We start from the raw sequence: 26894 nt of genomic DNA on the forward strand, positions 1-26894 counted from the left end.
TCGACTTGCCTAATTACACTGCAGGGAGAAATAAAACAAATGATTGCAGCTGAACGCTACAGGGACGGGTGGAACCTTTTCCTCTGCTTTATTAATCGCCGGGGAGAAATGCGGCCTGAGACGTGTGGCAATGTTAATGTACACGTTGCAAACGTGAGGAGCGGCGAGGTTTCAGGATTCCAGGAGGAGCTTGTGCAGAAACAATGGGCTTAAAGGTCATACAGTGCATGACAGCAGCCAGACGTGCCTCTGAGACGGCCATGAGCTGCATCTGTATGCAACCAGACAAATTTGGTAGGAAGAAAAACAGCAAAGATCGAGACAGAGATCCCAGACACCTCACACCTGCTTCTTTGAATACATAGTTTTAACAAATTAGCGGAAAAATTAAATCAAATGACACAACATGATGAAAGGAGACAGATCTGAGATGATTCCAATGGTTAACAAATGCAACATCAAGTGAAACCAGCTCCTTAATTATCATTCCATTTGTTTAATTCAATAGAAGACAGTGCAAAATTATTTGGGCCGGCTGTGTTATCAACAGCTAGAACTAATTAGTTTCGAGATGCTTTTTTATAATTATAGAAGCCTTTCTTGAATTATCCACACTACCTGAGTGTTTTCTCAGCCCTGTCAATCAGCCGGAGAGAAAGGGGGTGCCGGGGGTGGGAAAGGAGAAAGCGAGCAAAGACACAGGAAGACAGGAACAGGCAGACGTGAAGGCGCAGGCCGCCAGCCAAACAGGCAGCAGGACACATTCATCAACAACATGCGTGTAAAGAGAAAAGAATGGAGTACACGAGGCCTCTTCACATCAACTCGGTCTCATCATTCAACCTTACTCAGTTCAGTGGTATAATTAAGCTGAAATGTGGCTGTAGGGAAAATGTGGCTGCTGCTTTTCTCTAGACTTGTCAAGTTGTCATTGTGATGTCTTAAGCTGGTTCTGCCTTCTGTGAGAATGCACAACCTATGACTAGTACTTTAAAATCGCTTTTCGGCATTCACACTATAGTGATTCTCCTGCTCATTTCCGTATGTTTTTTGGTACGTAAAAACTCAATCACACTTTCAGAGATTTCAGCAATCTTGGTATAAAAACGTTCAGCTCATTCAGAACATCACTGCGTGTACTTTTGGTATTTATAAACTTTCTAGTTTTTTTAAATGAGCAAAATATGCCTCATAGGAAATGAATGAGAAATAGCTCAAAACCTTCGAAACTCCCAAGAATACTGTCAGCTAGAATCCTTTCAAACTTATAAAAGTTCAGTAACTACTTTGTATTTTAGGGTAATTTGGAATTTAGCTTTTATTTTAGCTACATGCTAGCTGTTTTTGGCTAATGTAGACATTTTTCCAGTTTTAAGGTTAATTTGGAGTTTAGCTAATATTTTAGCATTATGCTAGCAGTTTTCTCTAAATTAGACTTTGTTTTAGAGTTTTTTTAAGACAGATTTTGAGTTTAGCTAATATTTAAACATCATGCTAGCCGTTTTGTCAAAAGTAGACTTTTTAAAAGTTCTTTAGGCAAATTTTGAGTTTAGCTAATATTCTAGCATGCAAGCCATTTTGTCAAAATTAGACTTTGTTTTAAAGTTCTTAAGGCAAATTTGAAGTTTAGGTAATATTTTAGCATTATACTAGCAGTTTTGTCGAAATTAGACTTTGTTTTAGAGTTTTTTTTAAGACACACTTGAGTTTAGCTAATATTTATACATCATGCTAGCTGTTTTGTCAAAATTAGACTTCGTTCTAAAGTTCTTAAGGCAAATTTGAAGTTTAGCTAATATTTAGCATTATGCTATTTGTTTTGGCAAAATTATGAATTTTTCAATTTTTTTTAGCCTAATTTGGATTTATCTAATATTTTAGCAAGCTCTCAGCTTCAGCGTATTCGGCTATTGACTTGAGCATTTAAGGCTATTAGTTTCAGCTATTGGCTCTGGCATCTTCAGTGGCCACATTCAGCTTACAGCACTCACACTTGCATTATCTCAGCTAATGCTGTATCTGGTATTAACATTGTAATAAGCTGTTCTTCTATAACATACGGTAATAAAAACTGGTAGCCTTTAGTTTTCAAGACCAATGGAATGCAACCGTGATCAATACGTAGTTATGGCAGGTAACAGACGAATCCAATAACAAACATGAAGAACAAGGTTAACCCTTTAACACTGGAGACATTGCCAGCAACACCTAAAAAGCACACACTCTTCGACATACCATAACCCTTCAACTGTTAATGCGATCAGCATGAATCAGCTAATTCGGATGCAGAAAAAAGTGGCTTTGCATATTCGCTTTGCATTGATATGCAACCTTTTCTCTGCGACAGAATCAGCTGATTAATGTTGATTGCGTAAATAGTCCACTACTGTAAAGTGTTGTGTTTCAGTGCGAGGCAACTTTTCTCCACTTCTGAATCCATTAGAATTAGATCAATTGCATAGAGTAACCCTAGTAGAAAGAATGTAAACGCTGGAGATAAAGCTTTGGTCCTAAACAGTTAATAGGCACAATTTGCAATGACAGATATTGATATTTTAGCTGTAATTTTAAAATGTATTATTTGAAATAAAGTAAAATTCTGAAACAGCTGGTAGTACAAGGACAAAAAGTGGTGTTTTTGTTTGTTTTATCCATTTGTCCATCCACCCATTCATTCATTTTCCAAATCTACATATTCTCTTTAGGGTTGCTGGAGCCTATCCCAGCCACTGTTAGGAAAGGCAGTGTATAGCCATAACTGGGCTCTTTCTACATTTGAATTGAAAAATGTCATAGTTAAATTGAAGATATTGAAGATAACTGAATCTCCTATGGCCAGACTTGATAGAAAGATAATCTGCTTTGAACAATTAGGGACAAAAAAAGAGAGACTAACAAAATCTCTGTAACAAAGTATAAACTTGCCTGCCGTTATAAACTCGCTGCTATAAAGTCTGATGGTTCATCACCACCTATAGTTTCCAATTAAACCAATAGATCTGAAATATATAGATCCAAAACCACCCGAGTATGCATTCATCTAAAAAGAGACTTCCCAAATTCTAGAAAATAATGATGATTTTTCAAAGTAAGATAATGCCCACTCTACAAGAACACTTAAGGTAATGTCTGACCAGCTTGGGATAAATAGTAAACCGCATTCTTGAGAACTTCTTACATATGTCTTCAAAAATTTGCAAGACAGTCTCTGTTTTTTTTACAAGGGTGCGGGTTCACAACTGTTGTTTATATTGGTGGGCAAGAGGTAAAAAAACCAACAAAAATGAGGTTAGGGTTAGGGTTAGGGTTAGGGTTAGGAGAATGACAACAGAATGACAACAGCCATGATGTGGACAGCTTGATGTCCGCACGACATAATGTTTATAGACAAGTTCTAATTAAAAAAAAGTTATAACTTTACATACATAGTCTTTTTTTGTCCGTTTTTCTTTTGTTTGTTCCTGGTTTTGGCCTGTTGGATGGAGTGTTTTATATGCGTTGCTAAACTCCATCAACATGTGCTTTCAAATAAACCTAAATCTTCATTTTCAGGAGGATCAAAGATGCTTACACAAGAGATCACACCTAAAAAACAAAACAGACCATCAGAGCAAACCGTAGTCTGCCTGGACTAAACATCTCAGTGTGAAAGAAAAAAAACGCTTCAGCAATCAATGTGTCACTGAATTTTAGATGATAAGACTAAATCTTATCTTGACTGCAAGCAGAAGTGAAACGCACGCCTTGTGTCTTTGCAATGAGTCATGCTGTGACACAAGAGACAAAGGATTCAGAAACAATCTGATACGCCGTCATTCAGGTTGCATTTGGCCGCGCAGAGAGCTCTGACCACCTCCACGCCCCTCCCAGCCCTATACTCCTATCAACCTCCTCCTGGCTTTTACAGCTTTTTCTCAATCCCCACTTATCTTATTCCTGTCAGCTGCATTGGAAGAGGTCATTTTTTTAATCCATCTGTGCCCATTTTCCTTTGCTAAGTTGCAATCATCCGTCCAATTCCTCACAAGGGCATACAAATGACTAGAATCGTCAGAAAATCACAGAGTCACAACTCCTCAAATCTGCAGCTCAAACGTCTCTCTCCTCCAGAGATCCTCCCTGAGCTTTGTTTAGAGTTTATGCCGAAATGTTAACGCGATCACGGAAGCCGCATCCAGCTTACGAAATGATGAATCACACTGCCGCCAACCGCTGCATTCACATGCCGCTCTTTAAATGCTGTCTCATAAGTGAAACTGAATGGTGAATTGGCATAAATGAATGTGTTTAATGGAAATGGAGAGGAAAAAAACCCAATCCGGGTTAAGAGTGCACTTTCCCGTTAATTTCTTAAGCGGGTTTCAACTCCAGGCCTGACAGCTATCATTAGCTAATGAGTGACTAGTAGGAATCATTATGCAATGGAAGCTCCGGGGGATCAAAGAGCTACTTTGACCTTTGTTTTGCTTTGAAATTTTTTGCTCTCCCCTCTTAATTGAGGCCCGCTGACGGTTCCAGCCGGAAGGTTTGCGCGGTTTTAGTGGTTTGGTTCTAAAAATAAACGCAGTGGAATGACCCAAGGGCTCTTATGCCTTGTAAAAACACACACACTCAGACGCACACGAGTCCGACTGACGGTGTCCTCAATCAAAGGGGGTCGGTGTCCTTGATGGAGCAGCGTGCTGAGTCACTCGGCAGGTCGTTCCCTCCCCCTCGATCATGTGAAAAACACTGCTGGGGAGGAAAGAGTAGAAATTGGACCTTTTCTGGGCCGGATAATCGGCTTGATTCGAGTGCCAGGAGCCACAGTTGAAGGGCCAAGGATGAAAAATACACTCAAGGTTTACGTTCACTCGCCTTGCTGGGCTTTTTATTTTTTGGAGATGCTGCGTGAGTTAGCTTTCCCTTGAGAGATAAAGCAACGGTTTACCTTGGAAGGAATGCTGAACGATCGAAACACAGGGCCGCCGAGGCCGTTTGCCTAAAAACATATAATCAGAAAGCCTGTTTGGTGGAACAAGCACACCACAGCGGACCACTAAATTACCCCTCATAATGCCCCACTCCTCAACTCGCATAACCACACACACACAAAATAGAACAAACGCAGTACATTAACCACAAGTTCAGCAAAAGCACTTCCTTAGTGCCTAAAACTCCCGGTCTGACGACAGTTTAATGTGCTGCGCTCTGAGTTTCTGGATTTTTGAGGATTCACCAGTAACACAGAAATTAGTGAGGAATGGCCTTAATTTTTGCTATATAATACCGCTGGGTACTTCACGCACATTATTAAAATCAATTGTCTGTCCACACCGAATGCAACTGGCGTCAAATTCCTGTACTGTACACAGTCTTTGTTTTAACATGCATCAAAGTTGCTTCTTGATAGTTTTTCAAAAAGTCCATTAACCTGAAGCTCCCTCCGCATGTGGGAGGAGCTTCCATCAAAAACGCTTTTCTAGACCTCATCTTGGAGGACGTGTATACTGATCTTTCAGTATTTCCTTTATTTTGAAGAGCTGAACAAAAGCTTTGTAGCACGTTTCTGTGTCTGTGTTTAGATCTCCCAGTGAGCGGCAGCTGTTCCTGCAACAGGGATGTACCATCAGGAAAAGGCAGTACGGCATGCCAAAAGGACCAAAAATCACCAGGTAAAGCGGGCATGGCAGTGCCTCACCTGAACATGTACTACGGATAATAATAATTATTTGAAATATTTAAATGTTTCCACAGTTATTTTCAATACTACAATTAATACAAAAATATAATAGAAGTTTAATTTTAACTCATTTATTTATGATGTAGTTTGGACATTGGGGGGGTGGGGGCAAGGGAGAAATAGCATATTAAGCATTCTTTTCTCTCAGTTTTTGTAGATGTGGTCTCCAGACATGTAAATGTAATCAGATACGACATGTTTGTTTATGTTCAAAAGTTCAAAGATGTGAGTGTACATTTACGCTTTAAAGTACTTTATATATGTTTTCTCTAATATATGTTTTAAAGCTTATCAAAAAAGTAATATTAGGCTTTCTTGTTTTTCCATGTTGCTTTTTTTTTACTGATCCGAAAAATGATCCGAACCGTGACAGGATCCGAATCGTTAGTTACAGTATGTGATCTGTCACACCCCTATTGTGAACACAGTTAATAAAGTTTGACTGACAAACAGATTCATCTCTTTTTTCTCACTTCATGCACCTTTTAGTTCGGAGCGTCTCATTTATGACATAAGATAATATGTCAATTCGATGATTCCTTGATGTGTGTTATAGTGCAAAAACTACTGTATGTTTCTGGAGGGGAAGCACCTTTATCTAAAGTTACCATTAATATTACATGGACTAAAGTTTCATGGATTCATAACTTGGAATAGCTCTTAAAAAAAGACTTTCAAAAACAGAATCATAATTTGCTGCCTGTGGTAAATAAATCATTTAATCGTCTTATCCTCTTCCTGGGAAGGAAGGAAGTATTTGATTAGCAGAGATGAAAAGATCTGATTGAACCTTTCAAAGAGCTTCAAAGCTTTTTTATTATTATGTTAATCTTCTTTAGCATAAAAAAGACTAAAACACCTTCAGGAGAAGAAAAAAAGCATAACTTTGGTGCTGCAAGCCTTTGTGTCTGCTGTAGTCTCAAGTCTTGTTTTCCAAACATCATGCATGTTTCCTGTGCCCCAAACACACCAGACTGGTAATGACTGTCATTACCGGGCCTCTGCAGAGCTCCATGACGAGCTGAATCAGGTGCCTTTAATAAGTGGGGCCGCTCGGGAGACAGACGGGATGATAGGCCCCCGTCTGGCAAACACAGGTCTGGAGGAGGGATTATTTAGTCCAGACACACCAACACTGTGATTTTTAAAAGCAATCACAGGGCATCTGAGAATCTATGATAACTGTTTTATTACTCCAATTAGCAACTTTGGAAATTAAGTGATACAATTAAAAATGTAACCCCTACCAGTTATTCAAAAGTCTAAAGCAGGGGTCCCCAAACTTTTTCTTGTGAGGGCCACATAGTTGTTTTCTTCTCTGATGTGGGGCTGGGGTCGGTTTGTATGCTAACAAAAGAAATGTAAAAATCGCAGGATGTGTCTAAACTAGGGGTGTGTATCTTTCCCTCTCACACAATTTGATACGCATCACGATACATGGTCCACAAATCAATACATTAAGGATTCAACTAACTTTTTAGCGATGCGATACAGACCGGTTTTTGATTTACGAAAAATGCCAAAATCTAGATATATTTCTTATTTATATGGGAATTAAAGTTTTAAATAATAATTCATAGCATTTGACTGAAAAATGTATTCAAGTATTGACTTGGAAGAAGCAAGCTTATGATTGAAGTGGCTGATATTGTCCTCTGTCTATGACATTTTATTTTTAATATTAAAAAAAATACAAATTGCAGTAATAGTTTCCAATAAATTCCTCCAATCACATTTCTGTTCTATTTTTTCCCCAATATAGTCAAGAACTAAAAACGTCAAAGTCTCCAAAGTCAGTTCAAGGTGGTGCTTTTTTGGGGGTAAATTTAACAGATCTGTCAAATTTAGGACATTGAGTTGCCATTGCTGTTATGTAACAATCTTTAAAACGAGAAGTGTTGGGAGTTGATAACATTTTGCAGAAAATGTGGGACATGTATCAAGCTTTAGTAAAACCTGTTATGCTGCTGCGACCGCCAAAAAAGGTATTAGAGGAATAATGCATGAGCGCTCTTCCAATGCCCTTAGAGTCCTTGAGTGAGAATGGAAGGAGGTGCTGAGCAATTGTATCATTTTTAATAACAAATGCCACAGACACGTTTGTTTTGGCATTAAAAGCCATTGCAAGGCAGCCAAAAGCTGGACTTGCTGATTGAGCACTTTATTTTACAGCCACTCTAAATGTAAACAGATGTCAGAAAGCTGAAGTCATATTTGTAGTTGATGAAACACTGACATCAATGGGGGATCAACAAAGGAGACGCCTGTCATATGTAAAAGCAGAGCTGAGTATGTTGATGTTGCTGTGGTGTTAAGGACAGAGGGAGGTATTTTTTTTGAGAAATCACACTGTGCTGGTTGAAAACAGGTCCACAAACAGACGCCCAGCTGGTTTGACGGCTTCTGTTAACGCGACTGCTTCCAGCTGCTCTTATCCAGCAGAGAATCTCTGGTGAATCTGTAACTTCTCGTTTGTTTTAACGCGGTCGCAGTCGCTGCCATGTTTAAGTGGCTGCGCTGCATACTTGGGAGGGGGAATTGCTGCTTGCGCCAGTTTCTGAGATAAAGCAAGGTCTCAGTCAGCGTGCTTACATCACCTCTGGGAGTCGGGGAGAGGTTTGTTTTTCCAGTTCTCAAGGAGGGAATCAAGTTTGACATGTTGTACAGTTAAAATGTTAAAATAAAAAAACAATGCATCCCACATTCCAGACATGCTGGTGATGTCTTTTTCTCTCCCTCCCTGTGGTATCTCTCGGGTAGCCTCATCGGAATATTTATGAATGTTAGTGAGTGGCCCCATTCCATTATCGAGGAGACTTCTTGGCATGGGGCTCCATATACCCTTCCACCCCGTTCTGTCTCGGAGCCTCATCCAAAATGCAGGCTGGGTTTTTTCTTAAACCGTACTTGGCCACCACCGCTGTTGGTGGTGTTACGGAGAAAAACAGGAGGCGATAGAAAAGCTTGGAGAGCACTCAAGTTGGGAAAATCCATACCAAAGACAGACAAATGCAGTTTTAAAGGCTGCAAAAAATTGACTCCTTCTTTGAGGTGGAAACCCACAGTGACAGCCCTTTTCTGAGAGGGGTGTGAGTCTAACTTTGAAAGACCCACTCTGATCATCTTTTGAAGTACTGTAACCCTTGTACTATCTTAGGTATGTTGACGTTGAGAGCGGCGTCATCTGGTCATACCACAACACAGTCCACAGAACATTTTTTCAATGATTTTTGATTTTCACTGAAGGCAGACTCTGGCTGAGGCTGAGCCGTATGAGGTTCCATTTGTGCCAAAAATATGTTTTTTGCATCCACTGTCTTTATCTTTGGTCCATTGTCTATGTCTACTGAAAAAGTTTATTGACCATTTGTTCATGTCTATGTACTACTGGGCAATATCTTCTGCGTGTCCTGTGAAACAACAGGAGCTAACAATGCTAGCAACTGTTGCTAAGGACTTTTCTGATGACCAGATCCAACAACAATAGCAAATGCAAAGTTTTAAGCATAAAGCAAGCTGAAACATTACAAAGCAAATGCAAAGTTATTATCAAAAAAGATTGGACATCCAGATATTGTAGTAGACACTGATTAGTAGACACTGAACTTTCATATTAAGGCGGGGGTTGCAAAATTTCGACTTGGGGGGATTGTCGCAAATGGCCTGTGGGCCGCCAGTTTGAGACCCCTGATTTAAACATAAAAAATCCACAAAAGTGCAATTTTAAGCATATATATATATATATATATATATATATATATATATATATATATATATATATATATATGTATATATCTACCAATGTCAGAAAAATGCCACAAGAACAAAATAAAATACTATTTTGGTCAAAGTGGGTCTTTATGGCAAAGCTAGAACAACACCCCTAGAGGCAGCAGATGTAAACGCATTTCTGAGTGTCATTATTCTCAATCAGTGCTTCCTGTAACGAGGCGCCAACAGCCAGATTTATTAACATTTGCAGTCGGTAACAGAAGCGAGCAAACAAGATGTGGTGGAGTGCTTCCAGTCACTCCTCAGCTGAACAATGTTGTCATTGTTTCCAGCCTGATTCAGAAGTGGTTGGGCTGAAAACAAACACAGACAAACAGGCGTAGGAAAGTCTGGCTGATAAGGATCGCGGTTAGTCTTTATATATTTCTCACTAATAAATAAGAGATTTCCTTGAAAGATTGCGATTAAAAAGGTAAAGAGGCTGCATATGTTCAGCTTCTAAGTTTCTAAATTATTTCTACGGAAGATAATGTCCAGGTTAAGTGGAAAAAATGTCCTGAGCTAAAAAAAAGTTAATAATCACCTTAAAAATGTTCAATCCAAGGTTGACTTTTCAGTTTTTAGAATGTTCAAAAAACAAAAAGTACCAAACATGTTTAACTCACACAGAGAAAATGATGATGACTAAAGTCACCATGACAAAAGATGGCATTGATAAAAACAAGACAGGCTCTGATGCGTGAAGAGAAGATGTTAAAAACAGGGTTAAAAAAAGGGATTTCATGACACTCAGCAGAGATAGGAGCTGCTTCAGCCAGCACACGCTTGATTTTGCATTCTGTCACTTATCCGCCCTCTTCCAGGTTACAATCTTCCCTCGGCACAAAAGGACGAAGATGTGATGGCCAGCTGGGACATGGGGCTCATTTAGGAGACATCACAGGGTGAATTTTGAAGGAGCCTTTTTGAAGAGGATGTTGGGATCATAAGATCTCTGACATGTCCCCGGCTCCGAGTGCTCGCCTGATGACTCACCACCAAAAAGGTGAGAAAGCATCTTCTGCTGAATAACCTGAAAGACCCACTTCGATGTAGATGGAGATTTTCGAGTTTTTAACATGTTCTTGCAGCATTTTTCTGATGATGGAGGACATGTATAAAGGAAATCAAGCTCAAACATTGCATTTTTGAGTATTTTTCTTTTTTCAAATTGATGTAAATCAGGAGCAGATGAAAATGTTTGAAAAAGAGCCTATTTGTGACATAGAAAATATACTGGGCGGGGCTTAAGCTTCCTGCTTCGCTCCATTACAATGTTTCCACTTATTAAGCTGGGGATGTGGGGGATAGAGCGTGTAAACAGATGGGTGATGGGAAGTGGGGGCAGGCTTAACCTGTGCCAACAGCCCCGCACACAACTCAGAGGTGAATTTTAAATGACCTAATGTCGTTCTGCAGAAACTCCCTCCTAGAAAACCACACATTTGTATTTATTTTGGTTAAAAATTGTATAATCGTAATTGAAAAACCACTAGGAACACTTTTACAACAGCTTAAAAGATGATCGGACAACTTGAACCACTCTCACAATAAATGGGCATTGCAGGTCTGCAGCTTCTTCAGATAGCTTAAAGCTATCCAGTAGGCTACGGGGGAAAAAAAGCACTGCTTTGCTATCTAATCAGTCCATCAGTGTTGGATTGGGTCACTTTCAGCCATAATTTAGATGTAGGTTCTCATATAAGTGTTGACACGTGTAACGCTTTGGACATGCGCGAGCTGCAGGTGCATCTGTCTTCAGCTCACTGAGGCGTGTCTCTCTGCAGGAGTCGAGGTCAAGCATACAGAACAGCAGCATCTCTGTGTGATCGGCAGAGGTTTCACAAAAGAGCTGCATGTCACGAGAAAGAGGACTTCAGAGTCAGCTGCCAAGCTCACGTTATATCATGGCCTTTCAAAATGTGTCACTATCCATTTTTTTCCCCTCTTTGAGCGGTGACCTTCCCAAAAATGACAAGCCCTTGTGCCAAAGCGAGATAGGCCTGAACACTCAGCTGATAATTAGAGCTCTAGCTCTGTAGGACAAGTCCTCCAAAAGCCTACAATGGGAGTGAGTTCGCTCGGGCTGAAAGCTGGAGCAGCATTAGGAGACACCAAACAAGATTAACCAAATTATGGTGATTCTGCTGTAAAATGAGTGAACAATGCTGCTGCAAAATCAGAACGACTACAGAAAGTAGATTAATAGGAGTTATTTGACGGAGGCTGTTGGGCACCAGAACAGACAGACTAATTGGATCAAACGATACACTAAGTCACGTACTAATCCACAATGATATCGCTATGATTCACAGCCTAGTTGACAGTGGAGAGAAGAAACAGCAGAATACGGGCACTTTCATATTAACAGTGTTGTGTTTCCTTGGATGATGTGAAAATTCCCCTGGATTTTGGTGCAGACCCAACAAGGAAAGCCTTAACTGCTTTAGAGTGAGGATCTTGGTTCACTTTAAGGTTAACTAAAGCATGGAAGTGAACTTCTAGGTGCTACATATTAGGAGTTTCAGCCCTCAGCAAGAATATTAAGAAGCAGGAACTAAAAAAAATGTAAAAAAATGTTAGAAAATGTTTAAGCCTTTAACAATAGGAGATGTCGACAGCAACACCTAAATAACACATGCTCTTTGACATACTGTTACTATTCACGTAATCGACATGAATCAGACGATTCTCTACCATAAGCCAATCCTGGATGTTTCATTAGTATCTCTACATAAAAGGTTTATAACATAGGTACATAGTCAGACTGTAGATTATGTTATCTGCAGACATGGAAAAATCTGGGAATGTTTAGTAAGACAGTCATTAGCATCAAGTATGTACAACAGGAATCTCCATCACTGGTTCTCAAGATCTCTTTTTTTAGCGATTTTTTCAATTTCCTGCTGTTTTTCACGATCGGGAATCTTCAGTCAAGCAGAATCTGAAGTCCTCTGACCCAGGTAATCGACATGTAGTAGAGCAGAGAATTCTGTGGAGTGGCACCTTTGAAGCAAGAGGGTTGGGCTGCCCTAGTGTTTGGTGTGATTTGAGTAGAAAACATACTTTTGCTTCAAAACTCTGGCTCCAGCAACGTGGTGTTGGTAACTAAGTGACAGCTACTTCAAGAAAAGATTGTTGGATGATAATTCTACTCTGTCATAACGTGTGAAAGTTAAAGTTTCAGTTTGATCCTTTTGGAAGACAGCGAATAGGCCAGCAAAGGTTGAAGGCTTTCCAATTATGAGAGAGGATCAGATCAGCAGCTTTAAAGTGATTAGGTCTGGTGTCAGTGGCCTGTGGAGGGCCGAGCAAACAGGAGACAGCCAGCAGAATGAAGCTGTCTGGGGCCAAGAAGAGCTCCATAGGCTTTTCAGCAACAACTCTGTGTCTGCTCTGACCTGATGGGTTTTATTGTTACACCACGAGTTAATCTCAAATCACACAGAATTGAGCCAAGAGTCCTAATTCTCAGGTAATGACGTCAAGCCTCAAAGATCCCTCAAAATCAACCCTCTTCGAGAAAATACTGACGACTACAAAACATTCTGCAACAGGACACGAAGCCTTTCCATGAACCGGCCTTGTTCCTCAGAGAGAAGCAATCCAGCTCGCTACAAAGCCAGGAAGGAAAAACAGCAAGGGAACAGTTATACGACACCTGGATACCAAGTGTTAGTAACCAAAACAAGTCAGCTATACTGTACTAATACAACAAGCTTATACCACACTTCCTCTGGATATCTGCACACTGAAGTGATGAAGTTGTTTTAAAGCAAGAAATTGAAAAATAATTCAAACTAACAATTGTACAATTATATAAACACTATATTTTTTTTCTGTCGAGTCAACCATTTAATTTATTTCAAGCTTATATGAAAGAAAAACAGAAAAATCTATCTTCCTATCCTAACAATTTCATGTAAGGTTCTTTTACTACATCATTTTATACATCATGTATACTTTACTTTATATGATATAAATCTTATTACTACAAGTTAAGCAAAGGGATGGGTGATATATCTGTGCTAGTATCGGTCCAATATAGAAAAATCCACTGATATAGTTAAGACTTTTTTGAGATGCACTTTATTTTTTAAATGTATACTTGTTCTGAATAGATCCTTGGCATTAGGAAGCATTGGGTTACAGTAATTGTCGGTAATGGTTTTGGTTGTCATCAGGTATATTTTAATTTTGGTAGAGATACATGTCGTTCCTAATAGATCTCTGGCAATGAGAAGCTTATTGTTTACAGCTATGACTAATATACAATGAATCGTCAGAATAGTTTCAGATATATTTTCAAAGTTATACTTGTTCCTATTAGATCCTTTGCTGTATATTTAAAAAGTCAAGTGCAATACGATTGTACTGCAAAATTGCATTTCTAATAAAGAAACAAAAAGGAAATCTAGAAGTTGTAGAGAAAATATCGGTTATCGGCATTGCTGGGAAAAATTTAATCGGCCCATCCCTTGCTATGCATATCTTTAAGACCGTTTCCAGGCTCTACGTACAAGACATATAGCCATTGAACACACTTTAAAAGTTGAACAAGTTGAACTTTGACCAATCAGGGACTCTGATTTGGTAGTAACGTATGGATAGCTTGTCCAGTGTGAACATCATGGGCAATACGCATGGCCAAAAACCCGCGTTTAGAACGTCCATGGCTTCATGGACGACGAATACATAGTATTGTGAACAAAATTAATTTGTGCATAACTGCTTAATAAAGACCATTTCTCTACACACATTAACCAGATGATCCCATCTTGAAATGAACTCTTCCATCTTCTGTGGCCTCTGGAATCACATGGGAACATTAACGTCTCCGCCTTACTTTATGTCATAAAATGCCAGCAATAAATGCAGTAAGGGAGAAATTGGGTGTAGAAAATGTTGACCCAACTGATTGTGACGTGAACAATTTTATGGTTAGCCCAAAATGCAGGCTAGATTACCTAAATAAGCTTGAATAAAGCTTCCGTAAAAGAAGCAGTTATAATCTGATGAATAAAAAAACATAAAGGAGAAAGAAAATTCCACTCTAGATTCTATGGTCAATACGAACATTCAGCTCTAACGTTAATGAGGAGGAACAGACACTGTGTCGGTAATGACACAATTATTTCGGTCATTTGGCATTTTCGTCCAACACCTCTTTAAAAACATATCAGTCATTAGCCTGGGGGAAGAGGAGGATGGAGATGGGGAGGCCAACTGAAACAGGTCAACAGTGTACTCCTGGATTCGAGAGATGCAGACAGTTCGTTGTCAAGACAAAGCGAGATGCAGAAAAGGGCAAGGAAAAAGAGGGCTGCGAAGTAGAAAAAAATGTGAAGAACAGGCATCAAAATCGTGGAAATTACCCGTCATGCAGTGCTCCTGCCCTTTCTCTTCTCAGCAGCTCTAACAGGAAAGGGTGGAAGGTGTGGGAGTGCTTTGAGCTGTTAGCAGAGTGGACAGCAGTTCTCTTTGACTGGATCGTCAAACAGATGGTTCTAGATGAGCTAGGGGGTTGAGTAGAATGGTTTTCTACAAATTGCAAGGTTTTTTTTCTTAAACCAGCAAAAAACATTAATAGTCCATGCTAAATTTCAATACCAATTTTATCATCAAGCATTTGCAAGAAAGCCAGGAAGACCAGTGCGATAGGTCCCTCCAGGCCTTGGATTTGTTCCTACCTAAGTGTAAACCCAAGGGTTGCTCCTCAATGAAACTGTAAAATTAATTGAAGTAAAGGATGATGTCAACCTACAGTTTGAGTGAGGAGACAGTAACTAGGAGCCTAGAAAATAACACTGTTCTTTATTTATTTATTGTTCTTTTTAGAATGTATTCAAATACCTTCAAAGAGGTTCACTTTGAAGGAGAACCTTTCTCAACTGTGAGACTGGGTTGCAGTAATTAAGGGGATGGTATATTATCCTGAAAAATGTCGATGACAATAATCTTGCATCCGGGTGACGTTATTTCAGAGTTGAGAGATGGCCTCTGGACTCATAGGCTCGTTGAAAGGTTTCGCCAGTCATCCAACTAGCTTCATCAATTTGTACTTTAAAATTACAACTGGGTTGCAACATATTGATAAAACAATGTTTTTTTAGATAAAGAGTGGAGAGCTCTGTCAACCAGGGTACAATGTATTTTACCCCACTACGAAAGGATCCGCTAGAGTAGAGGTGCCTTGGGCATCTTGTTTGGATACCTCCTGGACGCCTCCCTTGGGAGGTGTTCTGGACATAGCTTACTGGTCGGAGACACCAAGGATAATCAAAAAGGAAGATCAAGAGGACGCTGGAGAGACCAAGTCTCCTGGCTGGGCCTAAGAGCCCTTGAGATTCCCCCAGAAGAACTAGAGAAAGTGGCAGGAAAGAGAAGAGTCTGAGCATCTTTGCTTAGACTGCTGCCCCACAATCCATATAAGTAAAAAAAAGACAGATCGATTTTTGCAACAGACTTGACTCCATTGTCTAGCATGGAACAATCCTACCAAACCACAGCAGATAAGACATTTTAATGTCTTCTGTTTTAAATTCAACACAACTCTAGATTCTAGTTCAGTAAAACACAATTCTTCTTTTTGAACGGAATCCGAGCACATTTTTTTGCATTACATCCTTCTCTGTAGTTCATAATGCAATATTTATCTTTTCTTTTGACATCAATGATTTATATTTTGAATCAAACAATTTCAAAAGTTCATTTCAGTCGTCACAAATGCTGTCCACACGGCAAGTAGTCAAAACAATGAAATTGCATTTGCCTCTCTTGTAGCTCGTAAAAGAATTATGTAAAAAAAAAAAAAACAAGCAAAAAAAAAAAAACATTGTTTTGTTTAACAACAGTGTATTTTGACTGATTGTGGCTTCATAAAAAAAGTTATTAAAAAATGCTTCTATTTGTGTGGTTTTCACACCGAGCATTATCACCGAATAGGTTGACTGCAATATCATGAGGTACAGTGTATTGTAAAAGCTCCACAGTACATTTCTAGGGCTGGGCGTCTTCAAAGGGTTCAGCCCCAGATACCATGTGCTAGTTCTTTGCCAGCACTTCTCGACCCCGGCTCCTTTTTGTTTGAAGTTTCCTCCAATTAGTCGTAATGCGTATCAGCTCAATGCAGCAACTTTTTTCTCCACAACAGCACCCTACTGTAAGATCGAATGGACCATCTTAAAAGTAGGCCTTCTGGCATATAATTGCGCCTCAATAAATGACGCCATTTCACCACCGACTGGATCAATGCTGCCCAGAAAGGTACGAATCGCAATCGATGTGGCCTTTGTGCAACTGGACCTGTTTGTGAGCTGCGGTGTGTGGTCCAACAGACAGATGCCTGAGGAGAGAGGTGTGCAGAGAAAACGTTTGTGGTGGGGCATGTAGGGAGAAGGGGAAGGATTATGACGCGGTATTGATCCAAACTGGGAACAAGTCCGAGGTGCAGAAATCTGTGGGGGGAAAAGATGTAAAATTGATTGCATCCACAGTGTCAGACAAAATAAACTATTATGCGAATTTGCATGTATAACAGAAAGAACAACAGGAATACATGCAAAGTGACACGAGTGGAGTGGAACACGATGATAAAACTTGTGGACTAGCACGTCTCTTGTGCTTAAGGCTTACAAAAGCTGCATTTTTACATCATGAATCAGTTGAGATTGGATTTCATGTCAAACTAACTGACAAATAGAGTTATGTAACAATATTTCAATAGGCATGCATCAGCCGTGCTTGGAGAGAAGTGCAGTCATGCTCCAGCTGCTGCGTGGACTGACAGTCTCTCAGCGGGGCAGCTAAATCACTAGCTTTTACCGAAAGTAGAAAAATGTCCGGGGATTGACTGTAAACACAACAGGTCACTGACATGCAAAGATGAAAAATGTCAGCCCCACTTGGATCTTTCGTACCCTTTTCATGCCCCATCTGAACCACCCTGAAGAATCTGTTTGAATAAAAGAAAAACTGTCTGCTTTTGGGGAAAACGTGCATCACCGAAGAGCATTTGGCGTGGGCAATATTTAGGAAAATCAAATGAAAATGCTTACAGTATAAAGCAAACATCTGTTAAGTTGTTCCAGCTTGCATCTGCTCTTGCTGGCAGTCTTTGCTTCCCATTAGAGCAGACCACAGATGATGCACAGTCACAGATGGGAATGATGCTGACCAGATTGTGTCTCTGAAGCCTTTTATGAAAAAAAAAGATGCAGCTTTAATCCTTCATCCTACAGGGATTTTTTCCTTTCTGTAAGTGTCTTGAAGGAAATTAGCTTAATCTATAACAAATCCGGTTGGGTTTGCTCTCATACACTTTATACCCCCCAGCTTCACTTTTACCACGTGCAAACACACCTATCTTTTGTTCTCATGCTTCACCGACTGTGGCCTCAAGCCATCAATCTAAAAGGCGTAGTTAGTCAGCCGGGACTCAACTTCATTACACAAGAACTGCATTAGAAATGCAAGAAAAGTAATCCCTTTCAGATTTTAAAGTGGGGGGAAAGCCTTCCATTCATACACAGTGGTTTAAAAGTTTGCTTGCTAGCATTTGTCAGCCAACCTCAAAATTGTACTTCACACCCCTTAAAAGCATTATCCATATCAGCGATTATTACTAAGCTAAAGGCTTTATGTCCTCTTCACAGATAAACTCTTACCTGAAAAGGGGATTTCATGCACATTAAAGTACGCTTCACATTGGAAAAAGCATCTTTACATGAGCCACTCAGTTCAGACAGTTCAGATAAAACACATGGTTGCTCCTTCAAACCATGATTTCACTAAGCATTTTCTCAACAAGCAAAACTTAATGTCATGGTCTTAAAAGTACAACTTTCTTTCATGTAGCACTTAGTGACGACGAGAATCGACAAAAGTGTTTTCTGTATGAACAAGTATTATTAAAACTATAAGGGTAGAAAATATATAATCATGAAAAAAACTGTTAAGACATAAAAAAAAACTAAATAAATAAATAAAGCACCTACTGGAATTAACTCTTTATCACTTGATATGTTGCTGCTGACACGTATATTCCACACGCTCTTTATCATAACCTAATGCTACATTCACACCTGCCTAAGAAACAAGTACAAATGGACACTTCCAATGAAAAGTCTATGTAAATTTTGGGCTTCTGCCTTCAAAACTCTCACATTCACTTGACAGTACGCACGTTTTTAAATCCACTTTTATGTACAAAGTGCACAACCACTGAACGTGCGTCAAAAGTTAGACCAGTTAAACTTTGACCAATCATGGGCTCAGATTTGTTAGTGGCCTATTGGTAGGTTCATTTTCAAAACATTGAAGTACCAACTGTTTGAAAATTGATCATGAAGGAAAAACGAATGACTATAAAGTGTTGCATATCAGTGCTTTTCTCCACTTTAGAATATGTTGGAGTTATGTTAATTGTGTAAACGGTCTAAGAGTTACTGTAGTCAAAAGAAGCTCAACACTGGAGCTAAAGCTCTGGTGTTAAAAGATTAAAATCCAGAGAAACTGAAAAATATAAATATATTTTATGTCTTCAAACTTAATTCCCAGTATTAGATCCGAAATGTTGCCTTTCATTTTCTACATGCTTGTACTTTAGCTCCTTGCTCGTTTTAGACCCCGCTGATCTTTTTAGTTTTGACTAACAGAATATGATAAACTTCATTGCTCTCTAGGAGGGAAATCCAACTGCCCAGTGGCTTACAACAATAAACGCTAAATAAATTAGTTGCTATGATTGTTCGATTAAAGCACAGTTGAATACTTAATATGTTTAGTCAATCTGAATCTGTAACCGTCTGATTCTGCTGATCAGCAGCTAGTATTCATAGCTGGAAAACAAGTAGTGGTAGATCTCAGGGACTGTGGTTAGCCAGCCCTGATGTGGGCAAATAAAACAAGATGATTATGGGTTAGAAAACCATTCTACTTTAAAACCTCCTAAATGTACAGCATGTTAAACAAAATCATCTTTAAATTTACAGTATTTCCCCTTTTATTGTGACATCGTCTTAGTGCCCCCGTGTCCTCATCCTTACATTCTTTTTTTTTGTCCCTAAACTGTCCCAGTTGCCAACTCTTAACCTCCTCTGACAAATCACTAAAGTGCTTCCTCCCTCATAAAAACTGCAGAGAGGGATTGGGCAAGAGGACTTATGCTGCGGCGTCTCCCCTGGGACCATGGCCGGCAACCAGACCGCTGTGGTCAAAGCCAGGGCATAACAGACGACAAGGGAAACAAGCAGCCCAGACAGAAGGGGGAAGGCAAAGATACAGCGGGGACGAAACCCTGAACTGTTCCCCCTGAACTCTCAGTTGAACTTCTAGACTTTAATAACATTTAGGGTGTTAAATCTAAAAAAAAAAAGAAAAAAAGGGTTCATCATTGAAATTTAAACTCATTTTAGTGTCTGTCATCCCACTAATCCAGGACTGACTCTTGTGACTTAAAGCTGTAGAGGCGGTCCGGCCATCTGTTGCACGACTCATACTGCAGCTTATCAGAGGTCAGTCACGTCTTATTAAAACTCAAATTACTGAGGGTACGGCAGCATTTGGGATTGTGAATGTGAAGTCTGAACTGGTAGAGCTTTTAAAACTCTAAGCATGGCACTGTTGTAGTGTGCAACCCCAAAAGATTTGCTCTCGCCCTGCTTCTGAGACTTCATCTAGATCGATAAGTAACTGGATTGGGAGGTTTCTGCATAGGAATTTAATATGGCATCACAAAGTGTGTTGGACAGGCCCATTGTTGCTGAAATGCAAGCAGCAGACGGAGAGGAGTGGGCGGGACAACAGTGTTGCCATGGAGGGATCTCTTCATAAATAACATCCCACAGAGGGAAGACAGCGAGCTGGAAAAGGGGGCTGGTACTGTCTTCTCTAGCTGACACACAAAAACAAGGTCTCTCTGATCCTCGCCAAAGTCTCCAACAGAGCTCCGCTTTCACCTGAATATTCTGAATATAGATGAGGGTGAAGTTGGCCCAAATTCTCCATAAGCTTTTAGAATTTAATGAACCCTCCGCAAACCTGAAACTAGAACTAAAACTCCTATTAAAAATGTCCTCTGTTGCACTTTAGAAAAACATGTCAAAGTACTAAGATCGGTTAAACAAAGTAAAATTAAAGTAAAATTGTAAACACTTTTAGTGTGATCTTTTATCAAGGATTAAAAAACATCTTCAACTTAAAAATACATGGACAGAAGTTTTTAACAGACTTAACACAACAAAGAGATTAAAAATTCAAGATAAGGGACCAACAAGGGCCTAAAATGTCACTAGGAGGGGTCTAAACCATAATTAAAATACACTGAATAAGTTATGACTGAGACAGAATACAGCAACTGAAGTATTTTCTGTCAAATAGTCACATACAGGGGTTGACCAGTATGTAGATATTGTGGGTTGATCTTGGAGAATCATAGAGAGGACCAATTGCTTCAAAGGGAGCGCAGGTACATATTGCAGTTCCAATGAGGTTCGTTGAAAATGGATACGATTGTTATCCTTGTGGTAAGTGTATCATGACTGTAAGTTGCACACACTAATGGGCACACACTAGTTGATAATAAAGCACAACAGATAGATATTGGCTTTCTGAAGGCCAAAAATGGGCAAACTTGTACAGAACACACGAGTGGTCCCTCACTTATCACATGAACAGCAATTAAACAGTACACAGGATTTGGGGAAAGTCCGATGAATTGCATCTCACCTATTTCACCCTTACTTTGTGTGTTGTATAAGTGTTTGTTATGACGCATTCCTCGCAGTATATCCGAGAAGCTAGTTAAAGCCTTTATAGAAACTAGGAGTTTAAAACCAAATCTAAAAAAAATAATTTAAACATATCGACTGAGTTGATTTGAACACAGGAAACTGATCACTGATCACTAGACAACTAAATGCTACAGTCAACACTTTATATTCTTTTAATCACATTAAAAACAGGTACATTAAGTCTGGATGCTTTTTACTTCAATTATTTTAGAATGATCTTAATTCATTTGGAAGCAGGAGCTTATTCTACCTCATCAGTAAACTGGTGCTGCTTCATTTCCTAGAGCACTCAAAGCTCACCAATGCTCAGCTGCTCGGAGAGCCTTCACTGATCATTTGGAAAACTGAGCTTTATAGAAAGCAAAACCTTAGACTGATGCAAATTAGCAAAATATAGGATACCTATCCTCCTTTACACCAGGCCTTGTTGTCCCTTTTGACACTTGGACTCCACAACACACCAGAAAAAAAGCCTAAAGTCCTCTTGTTCAGAGACATTGTGCTGAGCCATGTTTTCTTCCTCCAGTTCTTAGATTCCACACAGCCTCTAGTGACCACGCGGACACTTAGTATGGATTCGAAGTTTGAACAAGCTAGGAAAAAAATAAAATGGCATTTTGAGCAGCTTTAGAAGAACTGCTTTTATCTGTCTGTGCAGATGAAGGACAAAAAGAATGGGGTTGGCTGAGCTGGGGGCTGACAGCTGTGGGACGGTCTGGACGTAGGTAGATAAAGATATCAGAGTTTGCATACACACACTAACCAAGGCTGGGATTCTGGCTCCCATCCAGCTTCTGTTGCTGCATGTTGAATGATTTTTCTAAGTATATGGGTTAAAGACAGAAGAGGAGTGCAGAGATCCAATCACGCTGAGGAAGCTGAAACCCCCCCCACTACCACCAATGCTAAACGGTAATCGTCTCTTGCAGGGTCGGATCACAAATGGATAGTTTGTATAAAAACAAGCTTTGAAATGTAATCACTGCCCCGTGTTCTGCAGTGGGCTTACAAAGAAACACAATCTTAGAGTATTACAAAACAGGATAGGCAGTCAGATTTGATTCATTTGAGTGGGAAGTCAAAAATAATTGCAGTTACTGTACTTAGATTGGTTTGCTTTTTAAACCATCTGGACAATGTTGCGTAATTATAATAGTTTCTTGTTTGGTGGCAGAACAGCGCAAAATAACTAAATCTGTAAGACGAGGGAAATCAGCATGTACACAGTGCTAGCCTATATCAGATCTCCCGCGCTTTGTCAGAAATGTCTGGTTTAATTTCTTTCCACTATAAATACAAAAACCTTTCTTTCTATATTTGCTTTACCTACTCTCGTTGATGCCTTTATTCTCTGTGTATTTCTGGGATGGACAATTTAAAGCCTTGAGGGCATCTGTCCTACTTCTTTTCTAACCACTCCTATTCTTGTAACTTGTGTCTGGCTAAGAACACATGATCTAGTAGGAAATCAACAGAGGGTGAAAAAGTACATCTGGAACACAAGTAGGACAGTGGCCCTCGAGGCCTGGAGTTATCTATCCCTGCTGTAGGTATAAAAATAAAAAAAGCTGTTCCACTAGCAAGCAAATTGTGATCCAATTAGTAACACAAACCAAAGTTCAGTTGTTTGGTCCACACCAGAGATCACAACCACTTTAACTTTATGCCTAACCACAAAAAGCCACAAAGACCAAAAGTATTTGGAGATGTCAGTGTGAAACTTATGCAAATGTATCCATATTTGTCATATCGCCATCCATCTAAAATCGCTGAATTTCTTTCGGGGTCAAGGAGTCGATGGAGGCAACTCAACCCAATCCTGTTGGATGAATGCAGAGTACACACTGGTTTGTCGCAGAACCACACCCTCAAACGGACAATTTAGAATCACCTATTAACATTCAAGGCATGCTTCTGGATTGTGGGAAAACGTCAGAATGCCCAGAGAAATCCTACATATGCAACGGTAGCATTACACCTCGACTGTACCGCCCCACATCAGTGATGAATTTTAGGGGCTGGGTGATAAACCGATAACAATAGATACTGCAATAGACCTTATTCTCGATAGAGGAATCACTCTATCACGATAGGCTTTTATTTTGAAGGGTCAGAAGTGGACACTCGCCAGTTGCGAGCATTTTCTAAACAACCTGCTGCTGATTACACATTTCTTTCTGAGCCACAGGGCGTTAAAATTTGACAAATATAGTTATTTACAAATAGTTATTGCCTGATGTGAAAAAAACATTGTGATATAAAAAATTCCATATGTATGGAATGTCACTACGTATACTTGTGTCAAACTTTGTCTCACGCTAGGCAGAAATTTAAGCACTACCACAGATCGTTTCTGTCTCCATTTATCCATAATTTGTTTGTTGTGGGTCACCAACATCTTTACAAATGTGTCTGACATTTAATAGTTTTCACAAAACTATATTTGTATTCAGGACAACTGTTTTTGTTATTTAAATAAACCTAAATGTTAACACACCAAAGAAGCGAGGTTCCATGACTCCAGGAAGAACACATTAAAGGCCAGCAATGTTTTTCAGGGACTTTTGGAAACTGCCACACAACACTCATAAACTAATTTACCCAAAAGGCCAAAACCTGGACCTTAAACAGGGCTTGAACATCTTGTAATTTTGAAGCTTTAGTGTTTTTATCTGTGAAACACCTTACTATACCAGTGCTAAATTCATTGGTGTTTCCTTGGTGTGCTAAGACCCTTTTTCCTGCTGAAAATGTTGACGTTTGGCATTGGCATACCAACAGATGTGTTGCACAAAGAGAAATGACATTGTACTGTTGTGTCAGTCTTTTATTTCACCAACATTTTTGCTTGTCTCTATGCCTCACCATGGCGACAGCTCATCTGCTTTAATATTATGACTTAAAGCACCAGCAGTGTATGATGCCAAATGTAACGCTAATTTACTACACAGCTGGAATGTGACAGGAAACACAAAAAATGAACACAGCTTTGTTTGTCCTCTTGGTGCTGTTTATGGTTTGAGATGTCAATCAAGACCCTAACTCCTTTCCAGCCTGCTATGCTAAGCTACTATTTCAGTCATTCGTGCATGGTTTGCTGCCTAATAATACATCCATCCGCGATGTAAAAACTGCACATTTTTGTTGATATATGCAAATAAATGAATTAACACAACTACCCAAAGCAGTTCTACACCATTAACTCCAATCCAAAAATAACAAATAAACCAGTGCAAGCGCATCTTAAACTTAACCATGACTCGGCTCTGTGCTCTCTGGACTGTAAAATACATGGATGCTTGTCTGGGCGATGCCTGTATGTTCAGTGGCGTCTGGATTAAGTCATGCCCCAGCTGGGTTCCAGCGGAGCGCCGCTAAGCACCCGCCTGTTGTTCTTTGACCCCCAAAGACAAGGCTCGGCCAGGCACACACTGCACCACAAACCCCTTGCTGACTTAGCCGGCCCTCTGGCACTCCCACAGGCACGCACGAAAACACACACCACTTCAGAGGGCTTCCTCTCTCCCTGAAGTCTGAACAGAGAACAATAGGCTTCACAAGCCCATTCTTGACTCCCTCCTTTTTCTCCAGAGAGAAATTTCCTTTGGCTGTGTAATTACTGTCAATGAATAATAACTCTCCTGAGCATTACAAATCCTCTAACCTTGACTGAGAGACGAGTTCTTCAGTCTGAAGGCAGACTTGGGTTTTTTTTTTGATGCATTCAAATGCATGAGGGTCATAGCTTGATCCCACCAATTACACAGAGGAGGTCATTGAATATAGGTTTAATTAAGTAACAACCAACTCAAACAAATCCATAAACTACCAACTACAGGCCTAAAGTGTGTCCTTCGGTCAGATTCAGCTTTGAAGAGTACTGTGACATCACAAAGCCAGATTTATTCAACATTCACTTTGACAGCCACATCACACAGCATTCGTGCTGAAAATTATGTGTGTCCATGTGTGTCGTGCACAACTTATAATAAAAACAAACATGAAAACCAAAAAAGAAAGTCATAAATTATAATATTATTTAAAGTATCTTTATGATGTTTTTGTATATTTACCTTCTGCTGTGACTAGGGGTGCAATGATGCACTTTCGTCACGATTCAGTTACAATATTCAGAAAAATCCTTTTTGTTAATTTGCTAATTGGTGAGTGACAAAAAGGAAAAGCCTTCCAGTTCGCTTATAATAGGTATAATGTAATAAAACAATAAATAATAAATCCGTCTTAAATTTAGGGTATCAAGTAGTAATACAACAATACACCTTCTAGATAATTCAGTTCAATTATGTAACATACAGTTTGGCTTTAAGCTGAGAACTATGGCGTCCCTAGTATTTGACTACTATTTATGTTAGGCTGTCATCAGAAATTAACTTTGCATACATAGTATGCTCGTATAGGTACCTCTATGTGTAAATATTAGGACATTTAATTTTTTTTAAACCATTTGGCTTCCACCTGTACCATGTTTTTTGAAAAAATTATAGTTTTTGGAACCAGATGCAATTCACCAAAAGGAGCTCATTTGGTCAGAGTTCAGCTAATGCTAAAGATTCACATAACACGACAAAAGTAAAACATCAGAAAATGTCTTTTTTATATCTATGGTTTGATATGGGCTGCATGGTGGTACAGTGCCTCACCGCAGGAAGGACTCTGGTTCCAGTTCCGACTGGGGGCCCTGAAACAGAACCACCAACTAGGGACCTTTCTGTATGGAGTTTGCGTGTTTCTCCAAGGACTCCAGCTTCGTCCCACCGTCCAAAAACACAGGTTAATTGGTTACTCTAAATTGGCACTAGGTGTGAATGTGAGTGTACATGGGTGTGTGATTGAGGCCCCGGCTGCGACTGGCGACCTGTCCAGGGTGTATCCTGCCTTCGTCCAACAGGGCTCTGGTAGCCCTGTGACCCCAAAAGGGACAAAGCAGTTTAGAAAATGGAAAATGGGTTTGATGGATTAGTTAGAGATGCGATTGACAGGAGACCTTTTAATCTCGAGCTGTACAATAGCTTCAGTAGGTACGTTTGTCACCCATAGGGTTCTGAAACTCAAAATGAAGCATGATGTGAGATGTATGTGTATACTATGTCCACCTCAACCATGTCCAAAAGTAGCCAACAGAACAAGGAAAATTTAAAACCATTAAACCAAAACAGCGGCTTTTACAAAAAAGAATTACCTTTATATTATAAATAATAGAAAACAAAGTCATAAACATCAAAATCATTTTTGAAACTAGACTGTAAATAAGTTTTGGTGCAAAATCTGACTTTTTTAAAACGGGAAATTGATCCTGTTTGAAACCAAATCCTGAAATCTTTTGAGAAAATGTGGATCAATGTCTATTTTGTGAATAGTCAGGGTTCCTCCATGTCAATTATGGCTAAATCCTGTGATGATCAAAGCTAAAGATCTCTAGATCTTTAGCTTTGATCTAGATGTTTGGCCCACTTGATTAAAAGTTCTTTACATCAACAAGAAGGAACTTTAATGTCTTACAAAATAGTGAAATTCCAACCTCTCTATGTTGTCAATGTCTATTTTTAACATTTAAAATCTGTGACTAGCATAACTTTCATTATAAATCA

General features: G+C 39.5%; 1 protein-coding gene and 1 long non-coding RNA gene across 4 annotated transcripts in view; one reads left to right on the forward strand and one right to left on the reverse strand.

The window, feature by feature from the left end:
* magi3a (membrane associated guanylate kinase, WW and PDZ domain containing 3a) overlaps nt 1–26894 on the reverse strand; it is a 158201-nt gene that overhangs the window by 97580 nt on the left and 33727 nt on the right. The window lies entirely within an intron of this gene.
* Nucleotides 1–26894, forward strand: part of LOC112159003 — a 118265-nt gene that overhangs the window by 67590 nt on the left and 23781 nt on the right. Inside the window, exon 3 of the long non-coding RNA XR_002921404.2 lies at nt 10318–10499. This is a non-coding gene — a long non-coding RNA (uncharacterized LOC112159003). The remainder of the gene's footprint in view (nt 1–10317; nt 10500–26894) is intronic.

The sequence above is a fragment of the Oryzias melastigma genome, linkage group LG7 (genome assembly GCF_002922805.2).
Source record: "Oryzias melastigma strain HK-1 linkage group LG7, ASM292280v2, whole genome shotgun sequence".
In the NCBI taxonomy this organism is placed as follows: domain Eukaryota; kingdom Metazoa; phylum Chordata; class Actinopteri; order Beloniformes; family Adrianichthyidae; genus Oryzias; species Oryzias melastigma.